This window comes from Protopterus annectens, chromosome 10.part0, assembly GCF_019279795.1.
Source record: "Protopterus annectens isolate FY-2018-M chromosome 10.part0, PAN1.0, whole genome shotgun sequence".
Taxonomy (NCBI): Eukaryota; Metazoa; Chordata; order Ceratodontiformes; family Protopteridae; genus Protopterus; species Protopterus annectens.
In genome coordinates this window covers 943,577,145-943,595,223 of record NC_056744.1, presented here as the reverse complement: position 1 = coordinate 943,595,223, position 18,079 = coordinate 943,577,145, and positions in this window count along the sequence as shown.

Genomic DNA, 18,079 nt, shown 5'->3' with positions numbered 1-18,079 from the left:
GTTTGGCTTGACTCTTCCCTTTATGGGAAGTGGATTGAACAATTTTGGGTACAAGGGAGGGGGAACAGCCTGGTCAGGCTGGTTGGTGGAGACGAGGGATAGGTTTGCCCTCTTCTGTTCCCCCTCTGATGTCTGGAGGTTCATTTCAAGGATTTGGGAAAAGGAAATGAGTAGTTGGAGGAAGCTCGCTGAATAGATAAGCAAGCTGAGGTAAGGATGGTGCTTATTTGGTGGAAGGTAACTCAATGGATGGTGTATGAAGTAAGCTGGGATGTTGCTTCATAAGTAAAGTAAGCAAGCAGAGGTATGGACCCTGCTTGTTGGGCAGGGTGAGTAGGTACGCTGCCCTGATTAACATTACAATGAATGGTGTATGAAGTGAGATGGGATGCTGCTTCATAAGTAAAGTAAGTGAGTAGAGGTATGGACGCTGCTTACTGGGGCAGTGTGAGTAGGTATGCTGCCCTGATTAACATTACAAGGATGTTATGCTGTATTTAGAATCAATTATATCATGAATAATTGTAATTAATAAAGTTGGTGATCAAAGCTATGTTATGGAAATTTAATAAAGTTCGTCAGATGTCATTTGGTGTGATGTGTGTTATTGAAGGGGACCGGGACAAATGAAGTTTGGAAACAAACTAAGTTGTCCCGGGATATCTTCATGCGGGGGGGGGGTTAGGTTAATATTCAGGGGATGTAAGTGGGTTGGGGAGGTGAAAGGGTTAAGTGGAGGCAGGGATGGTTGGGTGGAAATGAGATAATGAAGTGGAGGGGCTTAAGAGGTTTATTCTGGTGTAAGTTGGGTTAAGCAATCACATTTTAGCGTGAACTTGCTACCCACCCACCCTCCGTCTTTTCATTGGTGGGGAGTAGGGTTATCGGTAGGGGTAGGTGGAGAAGAGGGATAGGCTTGCCCTCTTCTGTTCCCTCTCTGGTGTCTGGAGGTTCATTTCAAGGATTTGGCGAAAGGAAATGAGTAGTTGGAGGAAGCTTGCTGAATAGATAAGCAAGCTGAGGTAAGGATGGTGCTTATTTGGTGGAAGGTAACTCAATGGATGGTGTATGAAGTGAGTTGGGATGCTGCTTCATAAGTAAAGTAAGTGAACAGAGGTATGGACCCTGCTTGTTGGGCAGGGTGAGTAGGTACGCTGCCCTAAAACCAAGAACCAGACCAGGAAAACCAATGGAAGAAAATTGTAGTCTAACAGCTGGTTGATCCTGCCAGTAGCATATGCTTGTCTCAAAGAATAAGCCATGCAAGTCTCAGTACACATGGACGCTACAGTGAAACTGTGAATGGCTCATTAAATCAGTTATGGTTCCTTTGATCGTTCAACTCATGTTCTGTTTGTGTTTGTGACATTCAACTTGAATAAACTGCTGTTAGACTACAATTTTCTTCCATTCCTTCAGGTAAGCTGCCCTGATTAACATTACAATGAATGGTGTATGAAGTGAGATGGGACACTGCTTCATAAGTAAAGTAAGTGAGTAAAGGTATGGACGCTGCTTACTGGGGCAGGGTGAGTAGGTACGCAGCCCTGATTAACATTACAAGGATGTAATGCTGTATTTAGAGTCAATTATATCATGAATAGTTGTAATTAATAAAATTGGTGATCAAAGCTATGTTATGGAAATATAATAAAGGTCGTCAAATGTCATTTGGTGTGATGTGTGCTATTGAAAGGGACCAGGACAAGTATAGTTTTAGATCTTTTGAAAACAAAAACAGGCACCAGTGGAGGTGAAATAAATAAGTCTGAATACTGATAATGGAAACGACAGCTAGGTTTATTCAGTACATAAACGCATACATCACACGGCGTTTTCATCCAGCGGACTTCATCAGATGTAACAAATTTTATCCAAGCTGTTCCAAACTTTTTTATACCCCTTCCCCCTATAATTAATTAACCAATTAATTAAAACAATAGTTTTAGTTCTATCACTTTGGAATGAGAGTGGGTTTTTATAGTGGGCACCAGTACAAGTAGTTTAAAGAAGACAAGAGTATGGGACTCCAGGCATGCACATCTTTAATAAGTATGGTAGGGACAACTGTATTTATCTGGTAAAATGTTCTGAGCTCACAAGAAATTATAGCACTTTACAGTTTCTGGAACAGGGTACTTTTGACAAGAAAAGTTTAGATCTAAAAAATAAAGTAAAACAAAGGGTTAAAGGTAGCAGCCTCTTGTTGGTCAACATTTAATGTCTGGCAAGAAAAAGATAAAATAAAGAAAAGGAATCTGTAATTGAAGCTTGAAATATAACTCGGCTAAATTACAGTCACAGCTGCAGATAGCTAATAGAACAGTACATACATTACAAAAATGTGCAGATCAGATAAGGCAGAGAAATAATCAGTCACGAAGCCAGAATCATCTGATAATGACTGACCTCCATTACCTGAGGCACATCCTCCAGCTTTTGACCCACCCATGCCCCAAGAAGCTAATAGTACTCCCCTACTCTGAGAGGGCAGGTAGAGGTGAGTTTTGCAGAAACAACTATCACTTCCCCAGATACAGCCCAGTTACTTCCAGCACTTTCAGTCACCACTCTGGGTCAGGTTATAACACTAGACTCCATCAACAATATCATTCAGTCCTCACTGTAATACCCTCAGGCCAAAGTGTAATTCACATAGCTAATAAAGGGAAACAGTTGCATCATAGACATAAATATGGAACAAATGCCAAACGTGGGAAAATTAAAAATATTTCCTAACAAACACTTGTCAGCAAAAACTAGCACTTTGGGTAAAATTAAGCACATTATTATGCAATTTTCAGTTGTTAAAAACAGGGAGATATATCAGTGTGCTACCTCTGCAAGGCAAAGTGCAGGAGAAGAGATAGATTCCAGTTTTTCGAATGATTCTGATATACTTTCCACACAAAAGCACACCTTGTGAGAAGTATCAAACCCCACTGCAACTCGAAACAACAAGGCTGAACCTACTATAAGAGTAGTATGACCATGGACTGCAGTGAATTTACGAAAATAAAATTGCCAAAGATTCCAAAGACAACCACAAGACATTCTATAGCTATGTCAAGAATCTAAATGGCAATGCTCAGATCTGTTCTGAGCTATAACAGAATGGCATTAAATATACTGATCCCAAGGATATTGCAAATATTCTAGCAGATTGATTCAGTGCAAAATTCACACCCCTCTCACCCACTAAAGGGCCCATCTCAATACTGAAAGATTGCCAAATTCTGGTAATGATGGCCACACATGTAAAAAATACACTCTCCAAAGCTAAAAATTCAGCATCCATGGGACCAGATGACATCCCAGGCTGTGTACTACATGAACTACAAAATGAACTGGCACCTCACCTAAGTGTCATGTTTAATCATAGCCTCACCTCTGGCTCCGTGCCCACTGAGTGGTGCACAGCTACAGTTATCCCACTCCACCTTGGATCCCAGGAACTACTGCCCCATCAGTCGATGAGCCTGATCTGCAAGGCCATGGAACGTATTTTCATGTAACTTATAAACAAAGACATTGGCAACCTTTTAACACTGGAACCCACATAGTTTGGGTTTGTGAAGGGCTGATCTTGTCTCCTGAACCTGATTGACTTCTTTGAATCAGTCTGCAGAGCCATGGACAAGGGTAAGGTCATCCACACAGCCTATCTGGACCTTGCCAAGGCCTTCGATACCATTTCCCACTCTGGAATCATAGATAAACTTACTAAGCTTGGCATTAATCCCTGTGTCACTCAATGGTTTGCCAACTGGTTTACTGACAGAACCCACACTGTAAAAGTAGCCTACTCCAAATCCAGCTCCAAACAAGTGACAAGTGGAGTACTTCAGGGTTCAGTCCTGGAACCGCTCTTGTTTGGCATCTACTTCTCTGAAGTACAGGCCAACACTAAGGGACTCTGGCTAACAAAATTCGCAGATGACTACAAACTGGGAGCCATTATTGAATCCCCAAATTATGTGGATATTCTACAAAAGGGCCTTACAGAAACAGATGCTTGGTGCCAGAGCCATGCGCTCAAGCTCAATGCCAAGAAATGTATAGTTATTCCCTTTGGGAAAAAACATGTACTCATGAATTACCACATATGTGGCAGTACACTAAACACTGAAAGTGTGATAAGAGACTTAGGGACACAGGTGGACAGTGTTCTCACCTTCGATAACCACATCATCACAACAGTCAGGAAATCCTTCTATGTGGCACACCTCATCACTAAGGGCATTTCATCCAGAAAAAAGAGGTCATTGTCCCACTGTACTCATCCCTCATTAGACCCATTATAGAATACAATGCCCTGTTTGGTATGTACCTCTCAAGACATCTTCAACAACTGGAAAGGCCACAGAAATTCCTCACTAAATAAATCACAGGCCTAAAGCAGATGCCCTATGCTGACTGTCTAAAAAAACTCCACCTATACTCTGTCGCATATTGTCTACTCAGATGCGATCTCTGCTTGACATACAAGGCCATGTCAAACCCAGAGCTGTTGAACATGCTACACTTAAAGAAATCTCAATCTCTCAGAGACACACACTCCAGGGATCTAAACCTTGTCATCACAATGAACAATCCCAGACTCTGGAATAGACTGCCCATACATGTCAAGCAGAGTACCTCTTTGGCCCTTTTCAAAAGGAACCTTGATGATTGGATGGGAGATAGGAAATTCACCCCAGGGATCACATCAGTCACCCTGCTAGACAGGGGTCCAGGGAAGTAAATAGTGTGGGAAGAAATAGCCAGGGAATTGTTATAGCTAGGCTTGTATAGGCCCTAGGGCAGATAGCCTAGTGCCAACCTATGAACCTGTAAACCATTTCCTATTCAAACACATTCAGCAAAGTATGCAAAAAGTTTAGAAGAGCACGCACATTTGAAAAACCCTACTATCGAAGACCTGAGAGCTATATTAAAAGCCTCCATACCACCCAATATTTTTAAAAAATATAAGATAAATCTAACATATGTTCAACATTCCAAAACATACAGATGATGGATTTCTAGCTGCTAAAAAATAACTCCTTAAAAGTCATTACCACAGTATGCCTCTCTGCCCCTAATTGGGCAAAAATAAAACTTATTGTATAAAGAGAGAATGAATATATTGATGCATATTTGCAGGGCATGACAGATGCATTTTAACCCTTCTCTGAAAATCCAGACCCAGAAAAGGTGAGGTAGCTAGCAGGTTATCAGCTGCTTTTGTAAAGGGTTTGTTACCACCAATACAAGAACAGATTTAGAAGGTTTATTTGAATTGCTTGAGCTTATGCATCCATGAAATTGTAAATCAGGCACAATATGTAGCAGATAATATGTCTAGGGAAGAATAGGAACAGTAGGAAAAAGTTCATGGATACTGATCTCCAACAACTCAGTACTGACTCACGAGGGCAGGGAATGGGAAGTAGAAATAGTGGGGGAAGAGGTAGATTCCAATTCGCTCAGCAACCCCCAGGACAGTATCAGCAAAGTCATTATCCCCCTGATTCACCATCATCACCTCAAGGTGCACCACATTTAAATGTTTACTTTAATTGTGGCCAAGCTGGCCATTCATGAAATGAATGTCCATTATCTGGACAGCAACTAAATTCCCGAAACAAACTACCACAACAACCAGAAAGTAACCTAATGCATGGAACACTGCTTGGCAGCCACTGCTGTGGCAGCAATTCATTAGGACAGCCATGAACAGGAACCACAGTTATTTTCCTTGGCACTAATTAATCAAGATGATCCTTATGCTAATGTTACCAAATACATCAATGACATTTCTTGTAGATACAGGATCTACTAGATCTATGATTACTTCAGCAAATGGTTATTAGTGGGGAAGGGATGGAGTTCCATTTGTTGCCAAGGGCATAGGAGAGGAGCAGCTGTTTTCTGAACATAAAACTTGGGGTGTAGGGGTGTAAACAGTTGCTTTACATTATCCAAAAGTGAAACCTTTTCCTATTCAAATAGGTCTGCTGAAAGATCAGTATGCTTTTACTGTAGGAAATTCAGCTCTTGTAAATCTAGTAAGCAGAGATTTACAGTGTAAAGTTAAATGTACTGTGTATTACACACATGATGGTATATTTTTAGATGATCTTAATGAACATTTAGGATTATATCTGAACACTATCTATTCAGATGAAGACACCCTTTTTGCTTTCATAATAGCAGAGCAGAAAGAAGAAAATGTTGGTATGGAGGAATTACATGTTATCCCTCTACAGCTCTGGACTACCAATGACAGCAAAGTAGAGCTCATAAATGATGCAGAACCTGTCTGTATAACACTAAAACCTTGTGAGTGCCTGCCCGTGGTAGTTCAGTATCCTTTGTTGACAGAAGCAGAGAAAGGACTCAAACTTGTTATTTCTGCCTTGTTGCAATAAGGTATCATTGTCCCAACTTGCAGTCCCTGTAGTACTCCTATTTTCAGGAAACAGGAAAAAATACTTGTAGTTTTGTTAAAGATTTATGTGCATTGAATGTTGTAGTAGCAACAGCATTCCCAACTGTTCCTAACCATGCAGCAATATTCCATCCCTTCAGATGCCACAATCTTCTCGGTGATAGATGTCTCATCTGCCTTCTTTTCTATCTATATGCATCCATATAGCCAACACCTGTATGATTTTACTTATAAAGGACAGTAGCATACATTGACTAGATTACTGCAAGGGTATGTAGAATTGCCCACCATTTTCTTTAGAGAAATAAAGAAAAAATACACAAGACTAAGTTTCCTTGTGGGTTCACTTTGATGCAGTATGTAGATAATTTGCTTTTAGATTCAAGAACTTTACATGACTGTAAAAAAACACTATTTTTTTCTTTTGACTCAGCAGAATTATGATTTAAAGTTAATAAAGACAAATTTCAGTTGTGGAAATTGCAGGGTCGATACTTGGGGCATCTTATTTCTGAAGGTACTAGACAAATTTTGTATTCACATATTGTTGTGATCCAAACTGCACCACACCCTACTACATTAAAGCAGTTGCAAGCTTTTCTGGGTTTAACAAGTTACTATCAACAATGGATTTCTAACTATGCAGAAGTGATAACATTTTTGTCAGAATTATTAAAGAAATATATCACTGAACCTTTATCCTGTCAGGATTATCATGAACAAGCTTCTGTACACTTGAAAGCATTACTTTTAAATTCTCCTGCACTTGGGTTACCAAATTTTTCTTACAAGATTTTTTTCTGTTTTGCAGTGAAATAAATAAGGTAACATTAGTATTGTTAGCACAACATATAAATTATGGTTTTTAGACATGTTGCTTATTTCAGTACAAATCTGGAACTTGTAGCTGCGGCCCTCACCCACTGCCTCAGGGCATTGGCCACCATGTTGTGTACTGAAGACACGGCTGCTGCACTGACTCTTGGGCATGAGACTTACATGGCAGTTCCACATTCTGTAAAAGTTTTGTTACTGAAGACTAGAACACAATATCGATCTGCAGCATGATTGTCTAAATACAAATTGTCTTTACTTAATAACCATTCTTTACAGATTGCTCAATGTCCACCACTTAATCTTGCTTTGTTAATCTCTACAGGTGATAAAGGAGTTCCCATGATTGTGTAGTTGATACTAACATTATGCTTCCTGCTTGATTAGATGTGAAAGATGTTCTTTTCAAGAATCCAGATCTAATTCTTTTCATAGATGGCTCCTGTATTCATTGAGATGATGGTGAATTCATAGCAGCCTTTTCATTTGGATGCAAGACAGAGTATTATTAATTGGGCAATTAAATGGAAATGTGTCTGCTCAAGTGGCTGAACTTGTAGCTGTAACTGAAGCCAGTAAAACTGGCAAAGATTAGTCAGTAACCATTTTCACTGATTCTATTTATGCTTATGGTATAGTTCATTATTTTGGTACACTTTGGAAACAGAGGGGTTATTTAACATCAGCATGGACAGTTATTAAAAATGATGCTTTTGTTAATGAATTATTATATGTATTATTACCAAGGGAGATTGCTGTAGTGGAATATGCCACACATAAAAAAAGATAATCTTTTGTTACCCAAGGTGACACTTTTGTGGATATGGTTGCAAGAAAGGCTGCATTTTCTTATCCTGTATCCCTTTCAGGCTATATTTTTGTAGCAATTAAATGAAAATAGCATCCTTTCTTTACAGGAATTATTGTCTTTTAAAAATGAGACAGAGGACTTTGAGAGATGGAGGTGGGTAAGTGATATCTACAGTCGCTCTTTGGATCTTTTGTGGTACCATCCAGGCAGTCGGCTAGTAGCCCCACTAAATTTCCTAAATCAATTAGTAAAAACTTATCACCTGCCTTTTTATTTTGGCAAAAATTCATTAATAAAACACATTTCCACTGACTGGTATGACCTTCATCTTTCAGAAGTTGCTCAACATTTTGTAAATACTTGTGTAATGTGTTTATAACATAATGTATATAAATCAGTATGTGCACATCTTTAGTCACTGAAAAAGCCTTAAGAACTTTTATGTTCCTTTCAGTGGGATTTCATTGAACTTCCTTAAATGCATACATTTTATTATGTATTAGTAATAGTCAGCATTATTTCTGGATGGGTAGAAGCATATCCATCTGTTAAGAACGATTCACACACAGCAGCAAAGATGTTATTGACTGAGCTGATTTCTGTATTCTTTGTCCTCCAATCTGATCAGGGCTCCCATTTTACTAGTTAAGTAATACAGCAGCTTTGCAAAGTATTACTATTAAATTGCAGTTTTTTTGTCCCAAAACCTCAGGGTTCTGGAATATTGGGGATAGCTAATCAGACAATTAAGTTTAGACTAGCTAAAGTTTATGAAGAAAATGGTCTTAAATGGCAAGAGGCATTGTCTTTAGTTTTAGAAGTGCAGTTAGTGCCCCTAGAAAATTGTCCCCTCATGAAATCCTCATAAGAAGACCCATGAGAATTACTATTACCCCAATCCCTAAGAATTTAGAATTGCAAGATATTGAGGATATCCCTGGATTTACCTTCAATAGCATGAAGCATGATTTAGCTACACTCCAAACAACACTGTTCAGTCTCAGCTTCCATTCAGGTTTTGTATCAAGTGAATAGAGAACAGCTACAGTCATTCCCCTACCACAGACCCAAGCAATTACAGACCCATAAGTCTGACCAGCCTCATATGCAAAGCCAATGAAAGACTTATCATGGAATTAATCAATCAGGACATAGGGAACCTCCAAATACTAGACCATCTCAGTTTGGATTCATCAAGGGCAGTTCATGCTTACTCAGCCGAGTGGATTTTTTGAAAAGGTCACCAAAGCAATGGATGGATGCTACACATCACATACTTTGACCTGGCCAAAGCTTTTGACATAATTCCCCACTCAGGCATAGTAGAAATGCTAAATAAACTGAGAATAAACCCTTTTGTCACCCACTGGGTTGTCAACTGACTCACAGATAGAATGCAGATAATCAAAATAGGGGAAGTTATCTCCACAAAAGACCAGTATTCAGTGGAGTCACCCAGGGTTCTATGCTTGGATCTCTCCTGTATGGCATCTACTTTTCTGAAGCAAAAGCCAGTACCAAAGGGCTCTGGCTGACTAAGTTTACAGAGGACTACAAGCAAGGAGCAGTCACTGAATCTCCAAATGACTTAACCATCCTCCAGGAATGTTTGTCTGAAATATACAACTGGTGTCAAAATCATGTTCTGAAACTAAATGCCAAAAAAGCATTATTGTATCCTTTGGAAAGTTATTTACCCCAGGAAACTACCACATTGAAATTAAACCCCATAAGAAACACACATTTGTTTGAGATTTGGGAATTTATATTATTATATTTATTTGATTTATTTAACATTTGTTTACTGGAGTGGTTTGACTGGGTCTACAGAACTCGTTTTCAGCAGAGGACCAGGGAGAAAAGCTCCACATATAGTAGAATACAAATTACATTAGAAATGCTATACAAAAATAAGTTGAAAGAACAAACTATGTTACGAGATGTTGTAATATATTATTATACATCTAAACAATTCTATAGAGTTAAAACATTATGGACAATAATAGTCACTCTCACCATACACGATGTAGACAGTGTCCAAAAAATAGTACGTAGGTAGTGCAATGTGTAACATTGACTGTTATAGTACATGAAACATAGAATGTTAGTTTCAGTTAGGAAAATAAGAGCCAGAAAGTTAGTGATGCAGATACAGAATATGGACAGTGACCTAACTTTTGACCAATATGTGTCTGTTATTGTAAGAAAGTCCTTCTATATTGCACAGCTTATAAATGACGGGATTGTGTCTGCATCTAGGGTTGTCATTGTCCCCATTTACTCAGCCCTCATTAGTCAATCATTGAATGAAATGTACTATTTGACATGCATCTGTCCAGACACATGCAACAACTGGAGTGCCCATGCAGACACTTTACTAAAAGGATAAAAGGCTTAAACAACATGTCCTACATGGACCAATTCAAAGCCTTGTGGTATTCTATAGACTGCGACCTCTGTCTGGCATACAAGGCATCTTCCAGCCCATTACTGGTGGGATTACTACACATCATCAAGTCAAATGGCATCAAAAATACTTGGTCTAGGAATCTAAACCTCTTCTTCAACATCAACAGAATGGTTTAGAGGGACAGGTATATTTCACAGGGGATACCACTGCTGTGGAGCAGACTACCCATTAACATAAAACAAAGTTTATCCCTGTCCGTTTGCAGGTGCAATTTATATCTATGGATGGAAAACAGAAAATTTGACTCAGAACTGCTCCCTGGACTACTAATGGACAGATGCAGCTCATAAATGCTTTATCTTATGCATGGGTCCCCTCAAATTATCTATGGCATGATCAGCATTATTTTCACTAGGGGTGATGTATAATTATTGACCATGGGATGGGTAAGGCTACTCTATAACAAAATGGAATAAGTTATTTTGAACACAAAAAGGGAAACTGGCAAAGCTTAAAAGGCCTGTAATGCAGATGGTCTAGTACTTACCTATGAATCCATAAAACCATGCTTTCATATAGCACCAGCCCATCTAAATATCCCAAAATGTAATAATACTGAACTTCTGATTGCATACCTCAAAATCAACCAAATGAAATATATATGTACCTCAGAAGTATACATTTCCCCAGGCAACAACATTACCACAGCTGAAAATATCCTACACTGAATATCTGACATCCTGCAGGAAACCTTCATCATAGGTGATCTGAATAATAGACTGTAACAATCCATAAACAGCAGCAACCCAAGGACTCTATTCACCTATTTGGCTTCACCCAACTAATAAGCTCCACCACCAGAATCGATAAAAGCACTAACAGTCCACACTGTACTGGATATTGACAAACAAATCCCATAATATAAAATCTTATGGTTGCTTACCAGATACAATAAGTGACCAGCTCCCGACCTATGTAATCAGACAACAACATGGTTCACCCAACCAAATAATCTAGAAAAAGTATGCAATTTAACTAGTTTTGACAAAGCACATTTATTACAGCCCTGTCCCACTACAACTGGAATGTATTAAGAGTAATGCCCCTAGATGAACCAGTTACTCACTTCAATTATACTTCCTAAAAACAGTAAATTATTTAGCACCAGTTAGGACAAGAAGGGTAAAAACTAACACAGCACCTTGGCTGACAAAAGAGAACAAATAGTTCATGCTGCAAGGAGATAAAGCATGGAAAGAATGGTAAGAATAACTCACAACATGCCTACCAAAATTTGAGATATCTCAGAAACTGTATCAAGATTATTATTAAATGTGGCAAGAAATCGGGTCTATATTACGATATCGAAAGACAGGGTCACCGAACATGTCTTTATTGACATGTAAATACAGACCTTTTGAAATGCCAAACTGCCGTTTCAGAGAATTTTTTTCCCAGGGGAAAAAATTGCTTGGCTGGCATCGGGGATTTGCCCCATTTCCCACTGTAGTGCGATCTCAGAGTTGGTATATTTACTTAGGGGTGGCACAGTCCCCCCCCCACATTGGGGGGTATAGGGGAAAAGCCCCCCCACTATTTAGGGTTTGAAAGTTTAGCTTGTTTGTGTATGGCCAAGTGATTTTTTTTCCCTTGGGGAAAAATTCACTGAAGCAGCCATTTGGCATTTGAAAAGGTCGATATTTACATGTCGATTAAGGTGTGTTCAGTGACCTCATCTTTCGACATCATAATATAGACCCAAGAAATCATACTACAGTATCTATTTATTTATTTGTCTTTGTTTATCAGGAAAGTCCGACTGGGTAATACCAATTTTGCAGAGGAGACCTGGGGAGAAAAGCTCAATTAGCTTACATTGCATTATGCTAAATTCCAGTTAAACACAGAGTAATTACATTTCTATGTACATTTATATACAAGCAGTAGTTACATTTGTACATTCTAAGATTTTACAGAAGTGGAAGTTACTAAAGAGAAAGCCCACATGCAACTTAATGGATTGTACAGGCAGCAGTTATGTATAAAAATTGTTCTTACATTTCAGTGAGAGGTTTAGTTTGCTGGAGAGTTTTGTTTATGTGGGGATACTATTCCAGAGTTTAGCAATGTCTTGGGATTAGAGTGATTTTCTTGCAACAGTATTTAACTTGTAAGTAATAAGAATTTGTTACTGGAATGGAGGTCTCTTGCTGGACAGTAGGGCAGTAATTAAGTTTTGTAGTGCATGGCATTTTTCTAGAGGATGACTGAGTTTGTGTGCTACAGTTAGTTGTGAATCTGTTAGGTAGTTGTGTAGTTGTGAATGCGTTAGGTAGTTGTGTAGTTCAAGCCACTTTAATTGCTTTAAGCTACACCAATAGTGGGTCCTATGAGGGACATTGGTGGCATATCTAACTATTTTATTGTAGGAGGAGGCAAGTTTCTTTCTTTGAATATTGTTTAAGTTTGTTAGGATAGGAGCGGTGTTTAAGAGAGTGGGCAATAAGAAGGTTGTGGCTAAAGACTTTTCTTGCAGTATCTGTAAGGACTCCATTGATCTTATAAAGGCAGCATGATTTCTGGTCTGTAGATTTAATGGTGTGCAGTATATGCTGGTCATATTTGAGATTGTCATCTATTATCATGCCTAGAAGTTTACTGTGAGTTATAGTTTCAATGACAGTATTATTTGCTGACTTTATGGTAAAAGATTGCTTCTGATTTTGGCAACTTTTTGAGGTAAAAAGTATTAACTTAGTTTTTTTGGGGTTGAGTAGGAGGTTGATTCTTTGAGCCAGGTTTCTACAGAGGAAAAAGATTTTTGGGAAATGTCTTTTAGATTATTTATTGTTGAGGACACATATTAATGTTGAGTCATCTGCATACTGAACTAGACTAGCATGGTGAATGGAGGTGTGGATATCATTAATACATATATTAAATAGGAAAGGACCCAGGATAGAGCCCTGAGGAACACCTGTAGCAACTGGTTGAAAAGATGAGAAGGTTCGTTGTAGTAATCTGCAACAAACGAACCAAAACAACCTCAAATGTTTTTGGTCCACAACTATTATACCTTGGCCATAACACTACACCCTGTCCTTCTACTTCAAACAACAAAGAGTCAGACCTCTCAACCAATCAGGGTCAAATTTCAACAGAATCAGGGACAAGTCAAGAAAAAATCAGAGACACTTTTAAAATATTAGTGCTATTAACTTGAAACATTGACAGAATCAGAGCATATGAATTAATACACATTTTCTGAAGTAAAAGACATCTATAACTCCTAATTATTGTCATTATTCATTAAGTGTAATTCACCACCTTTCCTCCAAAAGTCACTAGTTTTAGGAGGGATTAAGAGGGACAGAGCTAAAATTTGAGTCAAAATCAGGGACGTCCCAGAAAATCAGGGACAGTTGAGAGGTATGCAAAAGAGTCCACTGTCACTCAGTTCAACATTCATTTTATCTAGTCAGTTCTATCACTAATCAATGACCACATCACTTCATCCCACCAACTTCCATCTATTCTCAAAAGCAACACACTCCCCCATATTTACTAATCTTCTGTGCAGAACTAGCTTAGTCCTGCACAGAAGTGGTCATTTTGGATCAGGACAGCAGTGCACCATGCATATTAATGAAGGTGCGCTGCCTGAGCTCCTAATCTTATACGGAGTGTGTAATAGTGCAGAGGGCGTGTCTGAGAGCAGAGCTCACAGAATATATATGCCCCTGCAATGAAGAACAGCGGAAAGCCCAAAAGAATGAGTGAGACTGCTCATAGGTGTCTACATACCCCCAGCAACACCCCCACCCCCATGTGTGCAGGAGCAATACTAAACACAAGCAATATAAAGATCCTTTTAATTTCTTTTTATGAAACAGATAAAATTTAACTGTAGGTGCACAGGTTTGCCTATCGCTTAGTTATGGTTAATGCAGCTTAAATGGCAGAAGAGGATAAAAAGAAAGATATATGCAAATGAAGCAGTATAGCAATAGTGTAGCGAGCAGTCGCCTTACGAGCAGTCATTCCCGGTTTGAGTCCCACTGCAGCACATCCCATTTTCCATGTCAAATAACATTATGACCAATATTTTTAGTTGCATAACCTACTAAATAACATATATTTGTGAAATGGAGCACTGCATTAAATGCTGATGTGAGGTGTCAGTGTCATAATGTTGCAAAGTGCGCAGATAATCACATATGCCCCATAGAGTATATGTACACAGGAATCAGGGATATAAATGGAAGGTAAAATGTGTAATGAATGATAACTCCATACAGCTGTCTAAATTACTGCAGTGGTAAATGGGAGTAAGAAATAATAAGCAAGTGTAAGCACTATTAAGCAATAGTAAGTGGGAGTAAGCATATGTAAGCACTAGTAAGCGGGTTTAAGCCCATTTGCATGAGGGTAAGCAATGCGTACACAGGTTAAGCAATATTGAAGCTAACTCTCTGTAAGCATCATTAATGGGAGGTTAGCAGTGCTTACCGTCACGCAAACCCACACAAACCCGCTTACAACTGCTTAAAAGTGCCTTAATCACTTTGTATCCAACAGCCCTTGTTCTGCCCAGCAACAAAATAAACAGCCTTGCAGGTCTTGAACCTAGTACCTTATACACTATAGTCACAGTTGTTAACCACCAAGCCATCACAGCAGTATATAAGGACGAGGTATCACCAAACAAATCCTCACAATAATAAAATCAAACTGAACATGTGAAAGGAATCAGTATACAGTCATATGTTCTCTAACCTACTACATAACATAAATATGTGAACTGGAGTACATAAGTAAGCCCAGATGTGAGGTGTAATTGTAATGGAGTGTTGAAGTTCCCTATTACACACAAAGACCCCATACAGTGTACGTACACATGAATCATGGATACCAGACATATATATAAGATGTAATGAATAATAAATCAATGCCAAAAAGCAAATATAATGCTAAGTAAATAGTAAGCAATGTTAAGCATTACACAGGCTAGCTTAGTTGGTGCAAGCAATGTGTAGGCCAGCTAACTCAATTTGCCCAGTGGTATACCTCTTTAAACAATACCAACCTTAGGTAAGCAAGTTTGCCCATAGCATAGCCTTTTCAAAACTGGCCAATCACAGCAAAATGTGGGAATTAGGCACTACTTAAATCCAACAGGCAAGAATACATCTCATAACTGGTTGTAGCTTACCCTTGCAGGCACCATGGCAGAAATGGGAGAGGGAGTGTGCTTTTGAGAGCAGCGCCGGAGCATCCTGGAATCTAGAGTCATGGCAGGGCTCCTTGTCAAAGACCATAAGCAGAGACTGCTGTAGGGCCAGTACCAGGGTTCCCAGTATAAGGCGGAACCCTGAAAACATCTCGCCCATGACCTCACCAGTGCCACTGGCATACCCTGAACTGGTGAGCAGGTCAGGCATCACTATGCTGACCTGAAGTGGCATAAGGGGGATCTCTTGGATCAGTGGATCCAAGAGGCTAGGATGGCAGGTGTTGTCCCAGCTATGTGTAAGTATCACTCCAGTACATGTTTAATAATTGCCAGCTCATGAATATTATGGATAGGTATGGCTAAATATTCCTCTTATGTCGTTCACAGTGGCATGTGAGTGGGCCATGAACCAGGATGCCCATGGATGTCGCCTGCAGAGGTTGAGACGCGAGGCAGGTTAGTAATACTCTTGCATGTACTGTCATAGGAAATAAATCTAAAAGCATTAGTAAGTGAATTGCCAGTATAAAACCTGCATTGTTTAAGGCAAGTACTGCATACACCATAGAATATGGCAGGAAGAGTCTCATATAGTTTGTATATAAATAAAAGCATAATAGCCTGACAATAAAGGTCTAACTACTGGACTGCATGCGTATACTCTGGTAACATATGGTAATGTAGATTTGCAATCACTTAATCTTACTGTTGTATTAAGCACTGTTACCCACACTGTGTAACATAAATAGAATGTGTAGGAATGTCTGTATATGACTGGTGTAATCCCCAGAGGTCATTTAGTACAGCTGAGAGAGACATAGACAGAAAACAGTGAAAAGACAGGCAAGAAAATCCGTGTAGCATATGCAACTGAGATGTGAACTGTTGTATTTTTAGCACACACAGCCATGGTTCGAATCCTGGGAGTGGTAGTAGTTTGCATACAGAATCATACCACACAACTGTACAGATAAGCTCAGAATGTCCAGTAAATTGGCCCATATCTGCTTCCTGTCACTGTCCCCCTGGGAAATCAGTGAGATGATCCCAGACGTATAGGCAGAAAACAAGAAATACAACTGATTGTCACACATCTACAAAAACAAACCTGTCAGTCTAGCAACTCCTCAAACTGTTATGAGAGTAGTAAGCCAAGTATGTCCTATCTACACCCTCATGTTGTCAAGCTGTGACCAGAGTGTGTACAGTAACAGAGTGAGATGTATGTGCATAATACTAATGTGAAATCTGGCACTTTGTATGGAAAATTCAGGTAGTGCTAACAAACATTGCTCCCACAGGTGCATCGGATATGAACACTGTGCCTAGAAATAAAAGCTTGATACCCTGTACTGGTATTGTTTACTCTGGTATTGTATGGAATTGTGAGTGCTGCAGTTGCTCTGAATAATAAGGTATCACTGATCATTGTCACCCACACTGTGCTACATAATATAACTGTGTAAGAAGTCCTGTATAAGAGTGTTGTAAGTCACTAAAGGTTGAAGAGGGCAATAGTTTACATATGTCCCAGTTCACCTGCATGTGGTCAAGACCTGGCCAGAGTCTGTGCAAAAAGAGATGGACAAGTATGTGCATAACATCAACCTGGAATCTGGGAGTATTTGTAGAAACAGTGTTAACAAACAATTCCTTCACAGGTATACCAGGTAAGAGGTGTATACTGCAAGTAAAACCAGTTCATGTATAAAGATGTCGACAGCCATATCACTGTCCAAACTAAGGCAATAGGATAGTGCAGTAATACTTGTAAGGTACAGATAATAGCAGTGACTAGGAAAGCAATGCAAACTACAGGAATATACTAGTTGTTAATTCACATCTTTTCCCCCCCACCATATCTCCAACAATACACTAAATACCCACCTCAACTGGTATGTGATGACTCCACTGTTATGATGGGACATATGTCCTATCGATTGATAAATATTTAAATCTGTTTCTATGCATGTGCTATGTTGAAATACTCCAACATTGGTGGCATGGTGCCATCAATGTATCTGCATGCTGTTGTTATTACCACTGTGTTCCCATATAAGCATGTGGCCCGTTTGCTATGCAACTGTTCCGTATCTGGTGTCTGGGTTAATTGGAATATCTATGCATGCTGTTATACCTAACCCTGGAATGTGTCGACTATTACTAACCCACATATGTTGATACACCATAAACACCATAGCACATATGGAAATGCGGGTCCCAGCGGACCCACCTGTCCCACCTCAGCTGGCCGTGGCACCAGGCACCAGCACATCTGGGGACCAACCCAGGACCTCCTCGTCTACTGGTCCTGCACCATTTTCTGGTGGAATAGCCTCAGGGGGTGGAGCTCAACCC